Here is a 20,772-nt window from a genome sequence, read left to right as displayed (position 1 = left end):
TGACTGCAGACTGCCATAGGGGACAATCCACATGATGGAAACCAGAAAACATTCCACTGCAAGAGTAGTTGGGCATTGTCTGTACAAAGCTGGTGCAACAGCAACACTCAAAACCTCACAGATCAAAAAAGACCAAAAAAAGTGCCAGCTTCTACATTTTGAGAATAGTTCATTAATTTTTTTTCCATCCTGCAATATTTTGCAAATTCCATGCTATGACATTTGGAGTGTTACCAGCTAAAATATGCTGGCTCCTTATGGTGTGTTGCAGCAGATTTTGCAAACTATCATAGGGCGATGAAGGTTTTCTCTACAGCTTTGGGAGAACATTTGTAACATAAATACACCCTCTCCCCTCCATACTTAGACTGCAAAGATACCAGGAGTATAGAAATTACAGTCTATGGCTTCAGGTTTAAGGAGAGAAGACAAACAGAAAAGTTACACTGCAACACCAAGTGGATATCAAGAGCTAATCTTTTCCTAATTTTAGGGAAAGATTAGCTCTCTCATTCTAGAAACTTGCTATATATGACTGCATGGAAGCACCTGCTGTGGCCCAGACAAAGTGTAAATACTATTCCAGTATGTGGTTCAACAAAACAGAGGAGGTTTCTCACTGTTCCAATGCTTTTCTGCACCAGCATATCAGAGATCACCACTGCGACAGGGACAAAGCTGAAGATATGCCAGCTGAGAAGTGTTTTCATGTCACCACAGTGTTTTCCTCTTCATGCCACTGGCATCCCTCTGCACACCTATTCCCATATCACACTGGCTAATGAGTATGTTTTGATGCCTAGCCCTCACCTTCCCTCCTACTGAAAATTGTTCCCTGTCCCATCTGCACTGGCTATACAGCAAAGTTACTTCCTTTCCTTTGCACAGCATTATTTGTTTACAAAAAAACAAAAAAACAAAAAAACAAAAAAAAAAAAAAAAAAAAAAAAAGTTGCTACCCAGCTTGTAATGTCACCATTTTCGTTTTCTAGCACAGAGCTATATCCTGCATTTCACACCTCACATCCTGTCATCTCCAGCCCAGATCACCAACCTGTTGAGATTATTTTGAAATCTGATTCTGTGCTCCCATATATTAGTGTCTCTTTCTGGCCTCATGCTCTGCACAAGTGCAATACAGAGAAAAGTGTGTTATTTCTTACACTGTATCATTCAGGAAAATACTGGATAGGACAGATTCCAGCAGAGCCACAGCTCCCTCACCCTTCAAGACAGGCACCTTTTGTAAAAGAGCTCTCTTTTCTGTCTCCTCTGACTACAGAACAGAACTATTATTAATAGTAATAATAATAATAACAACAATAATAATAATGGTGATAATGATGCATAATGATAAAGTGTATATACCATGCTAATAGACTATATTATATTTAATAATACAGAATATAGAACAGAATTTAAAAATAAAATTATATATGTGTATATATATGTATACGTATTTATAAATAGGCATAATTTTATATTTGCATACTATTAATATTTATATATGACACACCTTTACATATTTATAAAATATAACAGCAGCTATTTTGAGTCACTACTGAAGAATCTGTTAAGTGTAGTTTACAGTTTGTAAACCACAGTCCTTGACTATGTGGAAATTTACACCTGCAAAATAAATGTCTGGGTTCAGCAGAGGTATACTAGAAACTATGTTTTTCAACTGGAGACAGAGAAGGGGAAGATAACAACTTCAAACAGGGTAGCAGCCAAGCTCTGGCCTTTCCCAGGCAGCTGTTGTCTTGGCACTGGTCAAACCTATCTTGGCCTACAGCTAAGAGGTTATTTCCCTGCTCTCCTTGCCCCCTTATTGGGTATCCCTTAGGACTTCCCAACACAAGAGGGGTAGGAAAGTACCCATCAGATTCGAAATATTTTTCAGATCTTTTTCAGATTCTAAAATACCTTTAGCTAGAGGTTTAGTGTTTTGCACTAAAACAACACTGGTGGTTCTTTAATAAGTAACAATTTTATTTGAACGAAAACTGACAAATGGTTACTCGCAGGAAGGGATACCGTTAGGAAATTACTGTATCCGTAAACTTCACAATATGATATGAGAAAGAGGAAGAAAGAGGATGGGGGAGAGAGGAAGAGAAAGAAAAAGAAAAGAGATAGAAAGAGAGTGAGAGAGATTACAGGCGCTGGATCAGCCAAAGGGGCTCTGTGGTATCCTGAAGTCCCACAGTGCAGCTCGAAGTCCTTTTCTACCTTGGCTGCTTTGGGCAACTCCCCTCTCCATGCCTTAATAGGGCAGCCAATTTATATGTAAATGAGGAGTATCACGAGTAACAAAGAGATTATAAAGACTGCGGGTCTTGCCCGAGAGAAGAACAGAACCGTAGTCACCTTAGCATCGCTTTATCTGTAATCTGGCTGATGGCAGCAATAAGGCTTTTCCAACTCCTCAGACAGAGCATCCATACGTGTCATGGCGTGTCTCATCTTGTGGCTCCAGTTGCTTCACTTAATTTCACTTTATTTCACTTAGAACCTCTAACCTATTAGACCATCAGTGGTTTTGCTTTTCTCCGGCCTTGACCCCATGAGGACAGACAGTGAAATTTGAATTTACTAAAACCAGTTGCTCTGGACTTTAAGCATATTTTGAAAAAAATTGCTGTAGAAAATAATTGTATCTTGGAGACCTTTCTCGCCTGTTTCTTTCTTGGAGATGCAGCTGTTCTTAGGTTAAGGGACTGAACAATCAAGCTTTCAAACTATAGCACCTGTGAAGCAAGAAAGCTTCCACTGGACTAGATGAGAAGTAAAGTCTTGTGTACACTTGGATGTTTGATCGCTGCTATATGGTTAAGTTCCTGTTTTCAAAAACCATTAAGAGATTTTTTTTCTTTATGCTTGAATATCCACACTGATCAAAGACACTGTGATCCTTACTGAAGATCACAGAGGAAAACAATAGGGCAGATCATACAAAAAAGGAAGAAATAAATTGATGAAATAAACAAACCTGGAGAGAAAATGAGACAGGAATCTCTTTCCTCCTGTGAAAAATAAGGATCACTTTCTAGGCAAATTTTAAGAAATAGGTTTAATAAAAAAATAAGACAATTAGGAGATGATAAAAAAAAAAGAAGCATGGCTGATCGGGTGACTTGGCATTCAGCCAAGTCCACAACCTGCTATTTCAGAGGCCTTCTTTAAATACCCTTTCTATTTCATCAGTCATGTTGCACTCAAACTTTTCCACAAACCGGTTTCCACATTCCAGGAACTGTTTAGCATAGCCCTTCCTTGGGTCTGCCTTTTTAGAGTATGCACATTTCTTGGCTGTGTCTTCATTATCACCTCCAGCTTGGGCCTTGGTCCACACCTTCCACAGATGGTCGGTGTTGATAGCTGGCACGTCAGCAGCAGGGTCCCCATCATATATTCGCTGGATATTATTCCAACCAAACAGGCTGTCCAGTTACAAGCATGACTATGTAGCATGACTATATATCAGCTATCCCACTACCATGTATAGGTTTTGCTAATAGCAGAAATAAAAACTATATCTTTATACATACAGCATTTGCCTTAATATTTGCAAGAAGCCAACATTATAATATACATTTATAATACACTATATTAATACAACATAACTTTCTAATATAACACATATAGTATTCATTTCAATATTTGCGAAAAGCCAATCATGTGATAGATATTTACAACACTCTCCTTATCTGTTCCAGTTATCTTGGAAACTATTTGTAAAATATTTAAGGTATGATGACTGCTTTTAGAAAATAACTGCCTTGAACAATATTAATAAAAACTCGCAGAAGGTCACAGTACTCACTCAGTGAATACCATGAATATAACTGTGATTCTGCACTTAGAGGAAAACTTTTTTTCCTGCAGCTTTCCATAAGACTAAAATCCCGGGTCCAACTCATGTGATGTCTCTAAGCTAACATCAGTCAAGTGAACAAAAGTGTCAGATCCTGCCTGTTACTAAACAAAAAATAAGAAAAGGGAACGAAGTGTGAAAGAACTCTTCAGCAACACAAGGACAAATACTTACTGTGCAGAAAATGTGGAAAATACCTGTAACTGAGAATAGCCCCTAGATCATGCAGAGTAATTTCTTAGCGCACAGTCAAGCAAAGCAGAGGATCTATGAAGATTAAACTAAGCCCAGGACATGAGATGGGTACTTTTCATCATATGATTCTCAGAAGAAAATACAATACTGAAAGTTATCTGCTTACATCCTAACCGTGTATGTATGACTGCAGCTAAATTACAACACATTCTCACCATGCTGAACACACTTATTATTTTGTTTCCATTTTGAATGCTTAAGTTGGGACAGTCATCCAACCAAGACCTTTTATTTACTTCAAGAAACACCTAGACGGTCAGTGACCAGCCAGGAGTGTCATTCAGGAATTTCCCACAGAAACAAGAGAGGACTGACACCCTGTAATTTCTGTCTTGCAAGAGAATTCACCAACCTGACGAGTAAATAAAGTTCATAAATCAACAAATCAGAACCAAGGTCAAGAAAATTAAGATGAAGCAGCTGGGCTCCACTGGTCCTCTTTATTATTCATACTACTAAGGTATCTCTCTTTTGAGTTCTTTTAATTTATTATGCAAATCTATCACGGAAACATTTGATACAAACTAACACTCATTTTTAAATATTTTTCACAGAAAGGGACTAGAAAAGCGAACAAAAATTTGCTCCTCTTTTAAGTCACTAACCTTCATCTCACCCTGTTTTACTTTGCAAAAAAAGGTGTGCGGCAGTAACCTTTGGAAGCAGAGCAATATGTTCAGCTAGTTACACTTGAATTACCAGATGTATAACAATCCTCAAGAGGACCAATTGCCACACACATTTCTGCGAAAGTGCCTTACAAGCAGCAGTTAAGTTTCACACCATCTCTGTGAGCTTTGCATGGATGGGTTATCACTCCTAGAGCGCAGATGTGGAAAAACAGTGGCACCACGGAAATTGTAATTTGTGTAATCCCATCCAGGTTGGGATTACACTTAAAACCTTCAAACCTCTTCTGTTCGCATTCTATGACTAACAGGGAAGGAAGGCAGAGGGGTATAAGGCTGGGAGTCTGAAAATACCAAAGGATGTCATTGCTGAAACTCCAAATGTTCATGGAGCTGCAGTGGGTGGACATATGACAGCCCAATCAAACTGGCACCAGGGTGAGGTTCACTGGCCTCTAAAGGCAAGCCCAGCTGGTGACTGCCAGGTGTGAACAGCTAAGGTAGCAAACTGCTGCTGCTCTAGGAACTCATGACTATAAATCCATTATCACTGTGAGAATGAAACAGAATTATACTGTGCTTTTGAAACTTTCACTAAGTTCAATTATAGAAACCTTCCTGGTGTAATACCAATTACCAGTGTGTAGACGCATCAGTACAGGAGCAATATCAATACATATTTGGCTACAAAAAAACCCAGCTTGCTAACAATGGCTAGAGAAATACCTGAGCCATTACGGTTTGGTTTGTCCACAAGTTTTAAGTCACTTTCTGAAAACGTAGCTATTTTAGTGGAATACAAAGAAAACTGCTACACTCTTGAGATGAATTAGTGGCAACAGCAAAAATAGTAACTCCATGGTGTACCTCTCCCACAACAAGTTTTAAACTGCATGTAAGAACACCTATCATCCCCTCAACACTTTCTGCTAATGCTTAAACTACACAGTATCTTTTTGCCAATTCTTTCATCTATTACTTCTCTGGGTGCAAGGTTTTTAAACTGTCAGGTTTGTTTGTTAGCTTACCTAGGAAGGATTTCAAAGAGCTGATAAACTTCAGCAAAAGGTTGAAAGATAGCTTTTTGTTCAAAGCCACAGGGAAAAGGGGAAGATGGACACTGTGCATGACTCAGCCAGGTTGTGCATCAGACTCAGCACAGGACAGTAGGTGAGTGAATGAACCATGCGATTTCCAACTTTTGTGTGGCTTTTAGAAGTGGGCAAAACCAGGTTTAGCCAAGCCCGAAATTACTTTTGAATAGTCAGCCTGCGACAACTGGCAGGTATCACCCCCAGGGCAAATTTTCCCGGCTTCTGGTAAAGCCAGTCAGTAAGAAATGGTCTGAAACCATGCACATGGTGCTGTGGGGCAGGTGTGCATCCCCAGTGTGGCTAAGGTTATTGGGTTAATTGCACAACCATGTGAGTACAGCCCTGTTGGTCTGAGCTCTGAATTATATGAAGGTGAACTGAAGAAGCCATGAGAGAAACAGGAACTGGTCATTCCTGACCTGAAAAGACCTTTTGGGGTTACTCTGTTTAAAGAAAAAAGTTAAGTAAAACAAGCCCAGTTCCTTAGCTTAAAAGTTGCAATCCAGAACACCATAAAGAGATGTCATGACTTGTTTCATGCAAATTCTCACTGCTGCTATCCAGCACACTTAGTGCTTAGTCTCATTTCTCTTCAAATCAACAGAAAAATGAAAAACATTACAGACTGTGCCAATTCACAGCCAAGCTTCAGCATCTATCACAGTTTTAGAATTGCAACACTGCTGGCAGAAGTTGTATTTCTGAGAACGGCAAGTGGTGGAATGGCAAAGAAGGCAGTCAAAAGCAAACTTCACAGATTAACAATTCAAATATTGAAAGCCAGACACATACAGGGATGTCATTTTTACTGAGTGTATTGTTTTGTTCCTATGACAGATCTTCACTCACTTGAATGGAAACAGCCGTACTCTACATCTAGTACTACTGCACTGCTAGCTGTGTTCAGGAGATATTTATAACCATTAACACTGTAGATGGAAGGTGAGGTTTAATGTGTCATAGTTACTCTTCTGGCTGGAGAGCAGCTCTGTCTGACAGCTGGAACTGAATTGCAGAAAGCTCAGTATATCTCTCCATCATTTTCACTCTTTTCCTTTGCATGTAACCATCCCTTCCAAGCTTGCTTCTGTTTTCTGGCTTTGCCTTATTGCTCCTGCCTCGTCTCGGTGGCAAGCCAAGTTAGTGTGGAGCTGCCTTTCCCAGTGCTCACCCCACCGCCTGCTCGGGCTGGGGACCAGAGGGACCCGCCGGAGCTCCCTGTGGGAGGTGCCAGGGGGCTCGAACCTCACGTGGGACGCAAGCACATCCCCAGGCACTTGGCCCCCGGCCCCGTCCTCGGCGCAGCCGGCAGACCCCTGGGGCCCAAACCACAGCCCCCTTCCTGCGCCTGCCCACCTCTGTTTCAGCCAGGAGCCAGGAGTGGGAGGGGGACGGGGGCTGTAAGGGTCACTTTTCTTTTGGCAAGAGGATGCAACGTGGGGCGAGGGGCTCCACTCGACTCCGTACGTTGTGACAAACTACGACCCCTCAAGCACCGCTGCCTCCCCCTGTCCTTCATCGGCATTCCCCGTGCAGCCCGGGGGGGGCGGTCACCGAGCCTTGCCACCGCACAGCGCTCCGCGACAAGGCCGGGGACCCGTGCCCGTGCCCGGGGAAGCTTCCAAGAGAGCCCTTGGCCGCGCACAAAGAAAAAGCGAGCCAGATACGGGAGTATCGCCCGCCCCCGCGGCGGGCAGCGCTGGATGCACACACACGCACCCCCCGCACACGCATCCACACACACGGTGCGGCCGGGCGGGTCACGTACCTGCAGGTGCCTGTCCCTGGGAGCGCGGGGCGGGGATCTGTGCTATATCGCCCGGATTGCATGGGGGGACGAAGGCGATATCGCTCGGGGGCTGGGGCGGGGGGGCTGCTCTGCTCCCTCCGCCCTCTTCCTCCTCCTCCTCCCCGCGGTGTGTGCGGGGGTGTGTGGTACTCCGCGCCGGAGGAGGCAGCGGCGGGCTCCGGCTCCTGTCAGCCACCGGAAACCGGCGCCCCGTCCCCCGCACCGCAGGAAGTGTGCAATGGCACACTCGCACGCCGGTCCGGACTGGCAGCGCCCCGCAGGCTGTGTGCCCCGCCGCACCGCACGCCGCCCATGCACCGCACGCCGCCCATGCACCGCGCCGGGCGGCGCAACCCGAGGCTGGGCAGAGCACGGGGACACCCAAGGGACACCCGCCACCCACCCGCCCGGGCTGGGAGGGGGCAGAGAGGTCGCCGTACCCCTCTGCCGGGAATCGGGCAACGGGAGCGTTCCCTGTGTTGCCGCGGGCAGGAGTGAAAGCAAGGACGGATGCATGCGTGTGAAACTAGGATGTCACGCGTTCTCAGCTGACATAAAACCATGTAATTCTCATTATTCTGGTGGAGGTGTGTTGACTTGCAGCACCTCAGTTTCTCAAAGTGGGTGTGTCTAAACAGCTGGTACTCCGTTGTTTTGTGCAGATACAGAAACACGTGATTTACTGTTACTTTTTTTTTTTTTTTTTTTTTTTTTTTTTTTTTTTTTTTTAGTAGGTATCTGGCGTTTAAATAGGTAACTAGGTGTTAATTTTATGTGGACTATATACACACACATGCCCATATCTGCACACACGCTGTGCCTGTATGTAAGACAATAAAAACTGCAATTTGCGTGTTGTGAAAACTTCCTTAATTTGCTTGCAACTAGAGACCCTATCAGCAACATTACTCATAGTGGGATTTTTTTCAGTTTATCACAGGAGAGCTTACTTGTGTGCTTGCAGCATTTTCTCTGGGTGTTGGTTCTCCCACAGTAAGCAAGACACATGCCAAACCAGACTCTGCTCATCTCCTCAGTTGGGCTTTTTTCACCCTGCATCACTCCAGAAGGAGATAGGCCTGGCTATCAGCCTTCTAAGACAGCTGCTTCATGGCCCAGAGGTTTTCTTTCCTCATCTTCCTTATGCCAACATTTGCAAAACTTGAATGGGCTAACACATGCTACTAGCTATGATGGCAACAATACTTACACAAGAGTATAATGGAGGCAATCTGGAAGTGTATTCATGCCAAAAGTGATGCTCTTTCTGGATTTGCATGTGAGGCAGCAGAGGAATTGGTAGCAGCATTAGCCTTGCCTAGGGAAGATTGGTATCCCTTCTGCTATTGTTATTTTCAGTAAGGTGTTGTGGTCATGGTGCTGCAACCACCGGAGGTCTCCAATCAATAGAATAATCTATATTCAATTAAAAATTAATCAAATTTAAAAAATCAAGATTTCAGTAACAGACTCCTAAAGATTAAGAACCCTAACAGAAGGAGTAATTATGCCAGGGAGTGAAGGGAGAGTCTGCCTGCATCCATCATGATAAATACATGCCACCCTGCTTTTAAATGACACATCTTGCTTTTAAGGCAGGGACCTGTAGTCAAAGCACTGGCAACATTAGGAAAAAGATCACAATCTTCCTGGACTCTGCTGTGCCTACAAAATCCTTCCAGGGAAATGAATGGTCTGATTTTCAGGAATATGCCCCCACACATGTGGTACTGCACAGGCCATCAAACACACCTCCTTGTGTCAGAGGCTGCATGGGTTGTATTGGTTGAAACCAGTGCCCTGTTTGCATCTAAGATGGGGCTGCTGAGCTCTTTTCAAGACCAAATAGTTACACTTTCACAAAAAACAATAATAGATTCCTGAAGAGGAGGACTGCCTTCCAAACAAACACTTCTCATCTCTGGGATCCCTATAATCAAACAGTCAGGAAACACTAGGGGCTTGCTCTTCATTGTTGGTCTTCAGCCTCGATCACTCCTTTCTGTTCTATTTCTTTGTTCTTTTCTACTTCTGCCATGCTCTTCAGTGGCCACAGGACAAAGTAGCCCAAGCCTTCCTCCTCCCACCTTCTCCCCCACTTCTTTCTTCTCCTTCTTCATTTCTTCATTGTTAGGAGCAGCCACAGGTCAATGCAGTGTCACAGAACCACAGAATGAGTAGGCTGGAAGAGACATTTAAGATCATCGAGTCCAATCCAGCCCTAACACCTCAAATAAACCATGGCACCGAGTGCCACATCCAGTCTTTCTTTAAACACATCCAGGGGTGGTGACCCCACCACCTCCCCAGGCAGACCATTCCAGTACTTTATCACACTTTCTGTAAAAAAGTTTTTCCTAATATCAAAGCTGTATTTCCATTGGCACAGCTTAAGACTGTGTCCTCTTGTTCTGTCAGTTGCTGCCTGGAGAAAGAGACCAACCTCCACCTGGCTACAGCCACCTGGCAGGAGGTTGTAGAGAGTGATAAGGTCACCTCTGAGTCTCCTTTTCTCCAGGCTAAACAACCCCAGCTCCCTCAGTCATTCCTCACAGGGTTTGTGCCCCCAGCCCCCTCCCCAGCCTCGTTGCCTCCTCTGGATGCGCTCAAGTGTCTCAATCTCCTTCCTAAACTGAGGGCCCAGAGCTGGACACAGCACTCGAGGTGTGGCCTCACCAGTGCCCAGGACAGGGGAAGAATGACCTCCCTGCTCCTGCTGGCCACACCATGCCTGATCCGGGCCAGGATGCCACTGGCCTTCTTGGCCACGTGAGCACATTGCTGGCTCATGTCACACTGCTGTCACCAGAACCCCCAGCTCCCTTCCCTCCTGGGCACTGTCCAGCCACTCTGTCCTCAGCCTATAACACTGCAGGGGGTTACTGTGGCCAAAAGGCAGGACTCGACACTTGGACTTATTAAACTTCATCCTACTGAACTCTGCCCATCCATCCAACCATTCCAGGTCTCTCTGCAGAGCCCTCCTACCTTCCAGCAGATCGACACACACTCCCAGTTCAGTGTCGTCTGCAAATTTACTAATGAAACACTCAATACTCATGTCATCAATAAAAATATTGAACAGAACTGGCCCCAGCACAGACCCCTGAGGGACACCACTGGTGACTGTCCCCAGCTGGATGCAGCACCATTCCCCACCACTCTCTGGGCCCGGCCATGCAGCCAGTTCTGAACCCAGCAAAGAGTGCTCCTGTCCAAGCCGTGGGCTGCCAGCTTTTCCAGGAGTGTGCTGTGGGAGACAGTGTCAAAGGCCCTGCTGAAGTCCAAATAGACAACATCCACAGCCCTTCCTGCATTCACCAGGCAGGTCACCTGGTCATAGAAGGAGACTTGGCTGGTCAAACATGACCTACCCCTCCTAAACCCATGCTGGCTGGGTCTGATACCCTGGCCATCCTGTAAGGACTGCATGATGACACTCAATCACTCACTCTGCACTCATTAATTAAAAAGAGGGTTTGAAAATACTCCGCAAATCTGTGACATGGTTGCTTGGGGTTTGTGCCCTATTTTCATCACATGGTGCTACACAGGGCTGTAATTGCATCACAGAAGTTTCTGTTTCACATCATACACACGGTCAAAGAGCTCAGCTAAGCTGAGTACAGCATCACCAGCACTTCAGCACAGAATTGTAGTTCTGGATGAGCCCATTTTAGATCACTGCCTGTGTTAGTAACTGCATTGGGAGGGCAGTGATTGTGTGCAGTGATGTTCCCAAGTGAGAAAAAAAGGGCTTTCTCCAGGAAGAAAAGCTGCTGGTAATTGACCCAACAGGACTGTGCTGGCTGCTGCAGAGTGGACAGAGAGATTGTCCTGCCTTTGCAAAGTGAGATACTGCTGTGGTGAAGAGTTATTGCTGGCCATTTCTCCTCCTATTCCTCACTTGGAATAAAACACATCCAGGAAGACATTTGACTTGATTAGTATGGACACCTGCTGGTGGTGCTGAGCATCTCACTATAGATGGTCCACCTCTGGGCAAGGCGGCAGGGTCCTGTCGTTAATGCAGTGAGCTGAGAAATAAGGTGTATCACATCCTCATCCCAGAACTAGCATGGTTTTTTTTTTTTTTTGTGACCTCTGGCAACTCACTAACACATGTGCTATGACCCTTCATCAGCCACAGCAGGCTGTGTGGCAAAGGTGAATTGTCTCACTCCAGAGGCCAGTGCCAGGAAAGCTAGGGCTCATGGTCCTCAGTGGAAGCTCATGCTCTCCCCTCCAGTACTCTTAGGCATCCTGCCATCCCATTAACACTAATGCCACCAGAAGACCAAAAACGATGTGCAAAAGCAAAAACATCCCAGATCTCACAAGAACTGAGCTTTCTGCAGAGGAACACTGGCTGTGAAATATGGCATACAAGCTGCCAAACAGGAGGGAAAGGAATCACCGTCCTCCTGTTTTGGGAACACCTGACTGTCTGCTTAAAGAGAGGCCCAAAGGTCCTAGCAAGTGACAACGACATCAGTGAAGAGATTATAATGCTTCACAGAAAACATGCAGATACCAAGTGACCATATGGCTTTGTTGTAAAATGCTCAGCTTCCACTGCATCCTTCCTGCAGTTTGTCAAGCAGGAACAAAGCAGAACAAGCTTTTCCCAGTGATGTCCTCCATGAGATAAGATGTGCAGTGACTCAGTCTGGGCCTGTTCCCATTTAGTTAAGGACTGACAGGTGAGCTGGATTCTGCTGAGTGCTTTGTTTCTGCTGCCTTCCTTTGACCCAGGCAGCAAGTAAACTTGCTGTAGTCACATGCCTGCAGTTTGTGTCCTGGCCATGCTTGCTCTCTCCTGCCCAGCTGAGCAGGGTGTGCCAGCACCCACACAGACTCTCCCTCAGCCCCCACCACCAGTCATAAGCCTGACCTGGTGTCAAAAGCTTTGCCAGCTGAAACACAAAGATGAAACCCCAAGTCATGTGAAATCTCCCAGTCCTCACAGCAGGAGGAAAGCTGGCCTGAGAGGTGATGAACAGGCTGGGAGGAAGACAGACACAATCAGAAAATAATTCCATTTTTAGCAGAAAGTTGGCCAGACACTAAGGACCTACCACTAGGGTTGCTGGGATGAGAATGAAAAATGAGAAAGGCCAAGAATGGGATGTTTGACCAGGTATAGGTTTGAAATTAGAATTAATTGTTTCACAGGAAGAAGAGCAGGATCAGGCCACTGCCACAATAGGGGTTTTTTTGCAGCAGTTCCCCACTATTAGCATGTCTGCTCATCATGGCTGGAACCAGCCAAATGCAGATCATGAGCTAGTTTTTAAAGGTATGTTTCTCAGAGGAACATGTGCCCAACCAAACTAGCTCCTGCTGTGCAAAAAGTTAAGCTGGCACCACTTTTGAGTCAAGAAAAACTCTTGGCACAACCAATATCTTCCTGAAAAAGGCAGCTCCTTGAAAAAGCAGTATGAGTTAAAAGATTAATTTTCCTTTTAGACTTCATGGCACAAGCAGGACTTTACCCGTTAGTTAGCTGGAGCATGGAGAGAGTAGTATCTGGAAAGTCCCAGAAAGTCCTAGAAGAGCTCAATGCCTGGCCAAACCTTTTGGTGTCCCACACTGCCTCCTCTTCCTCTGTAGCACTGTGAGAGAAGCCGGTTTCAGGCAGCCTTCCCACATGCAGGTATACAGCTGGTTCTTCACTGAGACTTCCTCCACCTCAATACCTGTTGCAAAGGAATGATCACAAAAAATCTGGGGAGCCAGGTCCCCAGCGAAAAAGCCTGTATGTCAGTCTGGAATACTGCAGTCCCTTCTCAGAGAATTAAGTATGAGCTAGACCCACCTGGCTGACACAGTTCTCTGGGTGAAAAGGCTCGATGAGAGACAGGTATCTGCAAGTCAGTATTAATGGGCTGATTCCTTTATGGGACATCAGTGATCTGGAAGGGCAGAGCAACTGTGGGGCACTGCAGCTTACAAACACCCAGCTATGAGACTCAAAGTTAATGACAGAAGGTGGGTGGCAGTTTTCTCCATGACTGCAGGAAGACAAATGGTCTGACTCACAGAGAACTGGTGACGAGTGGAGCTGGGGTATTAAAACATACACCTGGGATTCTGGTGGTTAGTAAATAAGGAGTCCTTTTCTCAGGAGTGTGCAGAGGGCTTTGTTTCGCTGTGTTTTCAGTAGCAATGTAGCAGAGCTGCACCAGTATAGGCAGGGTCAGAATGAAAGCCATTAAGCACCTCTTTGGACACCAGCTTTCTGGCATTAAGCTGGTATGTTGCTATTGGGAAGTTCCTTGGAAAACTGCAGATAAATACAGAAGTGAATAAGTTGTTTGTCAGTTGTGTTGTTGTTTGGGGTTGGTTTTTTTTCAGGTTTCCTCTACAAAACACTGGACTTGTAATGTTTGAAATGCAAATTCTTTTACTAAGGCAAGGCAAAGCAGTATCACAAGAGTAGTTTAAGAGTAGTCCTTTAAGAGAAAGGTCAAGCAGGCAACTTCTCCCTCATACCCCACAGCTTCTCTTTATATAAGGAAAGGTTTTTAAAGCAGAATCTGTGAAGTATCATATCTGCATTCCTGAAACATCTGTAATTAAATACATACTATATTTCAAAGCAATGCACTGCTGGTTAATTTGCCCTTCACTTACCTGCCAGTCCAAAAATTACTTGTGGGGGACACTACATGATGCCATAAGATTTCATCACTTTCGGAGAAGATTTCAGAACAAACTCACTTTTAGTAGACCTTCAGCTCTGTTGATCATTCACCACAGCATGTATTTGCACCCTGCTCAGCAGTATTTCAACTACTTGTAATCCTGCTTTTATCACGGACCTGACATCCCTGCTCTGTAAGTCAGAAACAAAAGCACTACAAGGATCCACAAGAGAAGAAGGCATTCTTCATTCTGGGACACTAATGGAACACAAGCCCACAAGGAGCCTGATGAAAAACAAGAAAGCTTGAGGAGAGTGGTCTTCTGCTCCAGTTGCCTGAACTGCTGGCAATCCCTCTACTGGGTTGCTAGGATTAGTGTTGCAAATACTGCTCTGCCTGACCAGGGCAGGGCAGAATTACACAAGTGCATGAGCAGGCATTTTTCTGGTAATGTAGATAATGCCAGGCTGAATTAAAAGGGGTGAGCAGGGAAGGAGTGTCCTAAGCTTGTTTCTCAAGTAGAAGGTTGTGTGGGACAACCTGAGGAGCAGGGATTCAGCCATTACAGTGCACTGTTAAGGTTTTGTCTTTTTCCAGTAATCACTGATTACCAGAAAACTCCAACCCTTCTCAAACTCCCTTTGGAGGTTCAACACCCAGCCTGTAGCACATATGAGGGCATGATCATTTTCCTGTGGACATCTTGAAGGAACGTGGGGGAGTAAGTACCAGTACTAAAGACCACCCAACTCACAGTCACTGGATTTGTTATGACTGCAGTTATTGATCAGCTCTAAAAAAAAAAAGAAAAAAAAAGAAAACCAGCACAACAAAATACCTAACTACAGGTCAGAGCTAGGATCAGAGTGAGTTAGAGTGTGATTGATGAAATGCAAAGCAGATAACAGCTTATGAAAGCTTAGAGACATGGTAATGCCCAGGAAAAACACTCAGCTTTAAGTCACTTCTAAATATTTCATACCCTCTCTGGAGCAGCTAACAACCTGACAGAACAAAACCTGTTAGTTTTCCTCACTGAGAACCTCAGATTGTCATGTTAGACAGCTGCCTTTCCTTCATGTGTTCATGATGCTGAAGAAAGCAATGAAGACAGACATCGCAAGAATAATTCACATTTACACCCAAGCATATCAGAGCAGAACTAACTTTCTGCTGGTCTTTTCTTAGTTTTGTTACTAGGCTGCAACTAACAATTGTTGTTAACATAGAAAAAGTATATGAAGATCAGTCCACAAAGTGCCTTGGGAAATTCTATACTGCTTCATGAGAGGCTTGAAACATCCTTGAGAATCCAGTCTGTGTGTTTTCAGAGTTGTGACCACACAACTCTGTTTCATATAAAATTCATGTGGGTTTTGGTAGAACAGGATATATCTGTGGCAACAGCAGGTGACTGTCAGCTCTTGCATGAAATATACAAGTAAAGAAGAGCAATTTAAACAAAAGCCTGAATAAGAAGTGTGGGAAAAGTGTATAAAACCAGCTCAACAGGAAAACCGCTTGAAAGCGAGCAGGAGACTTGGCACTACAAGTGTGTGCTAATTATATGAAGGAGATTTATCTCAATGTATAGTGTGTAATTTCTCTCTATAGGATAAGGACATTGGCAATGCTGTTTCTGTCTAAGAAACCATGATATTTTCGTCTCCAGCCTGTGGCCTCAAGTTATTACCTAATATCCATTAAAACACAGAGAGTGGCTTGAAAACATAACTGGCTCATGCTCTTCACCTGTTCACACTGCTAGTTGTGAGTTCCTGGGCTCACAAAAGGGGGTGGCATTCTGCAATAACATATGAAGGCTGTAGCAGACCCACAGTGCATCCATCTCTGTTCCCCTCAATGCTGGGCTGTGAGGGCAGAACTCCTATTTTACAGGGTGCCTTAAAGAGCTCACAGTGCAACCACAAAAAGATGGAGGGTGAGGGAAATCTTTGCAATGACAGGACTGGAACCATGTGGGAGCTGAGTCATGGCTCTGCCACAGAAATCCTGAGGCTGTTACCAGACTTTCATGCAGTTGCCCATCTGTTACAGGCTGACAACAGTCTCACATGTTGTGTCTCTGAGGGGATCTCGTTTTCTTCAAAGAGAAGTAAGTAACAGCAGAGAAGGCTGTAAATATGAAAATGGGGCATTATTTACTTAAAATATCTGACTGTCTCTGTCACAGGATCATTTAGTCCTCTGGAAAAGAAAACAACCAACTGAGCCAGTGTTTCCTCCCAGCCTGGGTTGAGGCAACCACAGTATTGTTTTCTTCCCTCCCTTTTTGGCCTGGTAAATTTCAAAGTTTGAGAGACCTGTTTCAGTGAATAGATGTGACCTAGACACTGCTTTTACAGTAAAGTCTAGATTGCAACATTCCCCTCTATCATATTCAGTTGTTTAGAAGAAACAGTAAGCTATATATAAAGAAATAGCTGATGACATCCTTCTGGAGAAAATATTGTTAATATTTTCTTGGTGAAAATATGTTTATTGGTGAAAAAAATCCATCACACTGATTTTGTGTTTTCACCCAATACTACATCTCGCACAAACTTACAACCAAAGTTGTGACGAAGATCATGACTGAAGATAATGGTATTGTACTTATCCCCTATCCTGCTAAATCTTTAACCATTGACAAAAAGGTCTGCTTTCAGAGTTGTTGCTCATGCCATGTGGGTCCTATCAGTGGGAGAAAGTGAGAGCAGGGACACAAGCTCAAAATTACTGCTCTCATTTAAGAAATTTGATAGAACCCACTTTTCTTTCCTTGCTTCCCTTGCTAGTGAGGTAACCATAAAGCTTGAGCTCAACCATGCTATGCCAAAAGAGCATGAACACTTTTCTTCCTCCTTGGTTGCTAGGTTCTAATGTGTAGGCTTCCCAGTCCAACCTTGTGATCACAATTTCATTGCATAAACCCTCTTTTAGTGCTGAGTAGCAAATGGCAGACATATCAACTGCTGCACACAGACATGCACAAGTGACTGCACCTTTGCAATGCCAAGTACCTTCTGTGCATCCTTCAAGGCTCAGCTATCATTTGCAGCCATGCAGCCTTCCATTTGAGCTGCTGTGTCAATCTTTCTTGCTTTTCCTTCCCATGCTGTTGCCTTGGCCTTCCACTTGTAAATCTCAGTAGACTCTCATAGAAAGCAATTGCTCGTAGTCCAAAAATCTAATCTTTCTTCCCTTTGTATTTCCTATCGGTTTTGAAACTTTAGTTTGTAGTAAGGGCAAGAGCAAGAGTTAGCAAACAGAAAGGTAGATAATAATCATGTAAAAAACTCCAAGTATTACCAGCCATAAATATGCACAAAGTGGAGGGACTGACACACACCACCTGTGACTGCTTAAATGTGATCCTGTCAGCACTGACAGCATCATATACAGGAACAACGGAGAGGTAGCTTTGGCTGGGTCCTAATGCCAAGTGCAGAGTTGACAGAAGAGAAAGCCTGGCAACAATAATTACAGTCACTTTCCTCATCTTCACCGCTTGCTGACTTTGGAAAGGACACTCTTCTGGGGGCCACATTGCTTCACTTCTTGGCTGGCCACTTGTCAGGCACTTCTTTCTATTTTTTTTTTGCCCTACAGTAACTCAAAGTTGATGTGTGGACCCCATTGATAAAATTCTGTGCAGGTAAACCTGTCTCAAGAGATGTGATGATACTGTCCCCAGACAGCTGGCTAAGTCTCAGCCCCTGATAGAAATGGTAGAAAGCAGAGCTACACCCCACTCCAGTAAAAGACACTGACTCTGTGTACTATTTCTTGAGGTAGTTATACTTAGTTAATTAGTGCTTACCTTTGCTTTACAAAGCACCATCTTATTCTTGAGCAGAATGCTGCATAGAACTAAGAATGAACAAGCCTCCATTACACAGACTATATGGATTACATGGCCCTTACATGGCCACCATATGAAGATTCACTTGATTTTTGTCTAATTTTAAGCATTCAAGATAATGCTCTTCCAAACCAAATCTCTTCCTAAAACATTACTCTCACTATTATTTCAGTGTTTCAAATAAATATGACACATCCTGGTGCTCTGTCATCTGGAAGCGTGAACCCTCCCTCATTCCTTTTCTGGAGCAGGGACTTTATACCAGGAATGAAGGAAGGGAGGTAAGGAGCTGCAAGATACAGACTTTTAAGCTGCTGCAAACTTGTTTATCTCACCCTATGCCACTTTTGACCCGTGCTTTAGGCAGAAAAAGCTCTCGGCGCGGTTTGGCGAGTCTAGCACCTAACCATGTCTGCCGCAGGCCGGGCAGCAGAGCTGGCCCGCTCCGGTGTGCTGCCTACTCCCTCTGCCGGCACAACCTGCTCCAAACTCCGGCGGAGCACCTGGAACGGCTGAACAAGTGCAAGAAAAGATGTCAAAGCAGCCCTTAAGCTCATGAGGGTCACATTTCCTTCGCAGTACGATGAGCCATCCATCCTACTCACTAGTGTCAGCAGCCTGCAGATCCTGTCCCTCTTATGCACATCTTGGAACTGTTCTTTTCATTTATCACTCAAAAAAAACCTGTACCTTTCTCTCCAGTTGCTCACAGTAGCAAAACAGTCACAGTTTTTCCAGTCACTTTGTTTCTATGGGCCTCAAAACCTGTGAAGTGAGCAACGGAGTAAAAAGAAACACACATTTTGACCTCATGTAAAAATCCCCCGCAAAAGGCAAATATCTGCAGTAATTGCTCCACTACAGCATCCAATTTAGGTGTCTTAACAGAGCACACCAGACTTTTTCAGTAGTTCAAGATCATCAGCCTTTTAAAATAACATCTGTTAGGGGTCGTCAATTCATATAAGTTTTGTGAAACCAGTATAGGAGAGAAAAATACTGTTTGTTCCTCAGTCAGAGGAAAAGTTAGAGCTCTTACAGTGCACTGGAAACACGCTGTGCATCCTCTAATCATGGGATAAGAACTCATATCTCCTTAGACATCAGGTAATTTAAAGATGAGAAAACATTATAAGAAATAAAGTTCTGTTAGGTTTATATCTCACAGTGACACAAGACAGTTTGCAATCAAAAAAAAAAAAAAAAAAAAAAAAGGGAAAATAAAAAAAGCTGTCCTTGAAACACTAGAATTTTGGGGCATAAATGTTCTTCTAAGCCTTACAGCAAGTTATTTGAAAAAGCCATGTTTGCTGTTGGGTATTATAATCAACATGAATTGTGACTTCAGTAGCAATTACAAAATCTATTGATCTTATACTGCATCGGCAAAAAATGAGGACTGGTGTTTTAAAACAGAATTATAGTTACAAGAGAAAGACCAGTATTCTGCTAGTCTTCAAAATTTATCTATAGCAGCATCTTTTCCAGACTCAATATTAGCATCATATTCCATTTAATACTGGAATTTCCTGGCATGAAAGCCGTAAATGGCTTTAGCTTATCTAAAATGAAGAAACATCAGAAAATTAAAAGGATCTGGATATAGACTGTGCACAGGAAACAGTAATATTGCTAAAGTAAGATTTTTGAGTGCTTTAGAAAGTCTGTTTTGGAATATACTTCATACTTTTATCCACATGGTAAAAATGCTAAATCAGAATCTGTGATTAAATCTTATACACTTCCAATACCTAAATCTAACAAAGTATTTCCGTATATCTGTATCCATCTATATTGCACAATATTGAAGCACTTTGCTGTAAAGAAGGAGGCTGATTAATTGAAGCAAAATTTACTTTTCCAGTCCATCTGTAAAAACATTTCTGAGGACTTGATTATAATGATTAACTTAATCGATAACTTCCTTTTTTTTCATGATTAACCTGTACTCTTCTTCCATTTTGAAGCAGATGAAAGAGAGTTTGGAGCTGTTTTGAATAGCCATACCTGTGGAAATCACACTTACTAAGAAATGTAGCAATTTAACGTTATTAAAGTTCTGACATTGCCTCCTGTCCAACACTACTTAGCCAGTAAATACGTTTTCTGGAATGAGAAAACACACTGTAAGGGGAGCAAATGACATCAGATGTTGTATCTGTTACTTAATGAAATTATTAGATTATGACTGATTTAATTAAGAAAAGATCATATGACTCCAGCCTCTCAGGTGAGATAGAACAAATGAGGTTCTTTTTCTACCAAGTCCTCCTGGTAAAAGCAATGCACATTTAGGAAACACTGCTCAGACATGCGCAGAGCACAAGTCCAACACATCGACTGGATTCTCTCTGAAGATACACTGGCTGCTAAAGTGTCAGCACCTGGTTAATAAAAGCAGCATAACCTTTTGCACTCTTCCTGTTCACAGGACACAGGAGTGCAGAAAAATCCACTCAGTTCTTGCCTGCACTTTCTCTTGAGCCATGAAAAGCTGAAAGCAGCTCCAGTCCCAGATCACCAAGTGAGAAGCTGCTCTACTCCCCCCGTAGAGCCTCAGCAGAGGCTTTTCTGGGCCCTGGTACCTCTGCCTCCTGACAAAGGCCTTTGTCCCTC

At 43.7% G+C, this 20,772-nt stretch overlaps 1 protein-coding gene across 1 annotated transcript in view; it reads right to left on the bottom strand.

Moving 5' to 3' along the window:
* Window positions 1-7,916, bottom strand: part of KIAA1958 (KIAA1958 ortholog) — a 61,091-nt gene extending 53,175 nt beyond the window's left edge. Inside the window, exon 1 of the mRNA XM_066338689.1 lies at window positions 7,624-7,916. The gene's annotated coding sequence lies outside the window, so the exon portion shown is untranslated. The remainder of the gene's footprint in view (window positions 1-7,623) is intronic.
* Window positions 7,917-20,772: the final 12,856 nt, after the last annotated feature.

This window comes from Sylvia atricapilla, chromosome Z (genome assembly GCF_009819655.1).
Source record: "Sylvia atricapilla isolate bSylAtr1 chromosome Z, bSylAtr1.pri, whole genome shotgun sequence".
NCBI classification, from domain to species: Eukaryota; Metazoa; Chordata; class Aves; order Passeriformes; family Sylviidae; genus Sylvia; species Sylvia atricapilla.
This window is presented reverse-complemented; position numbering and strand designations above follow the sequence as displayed.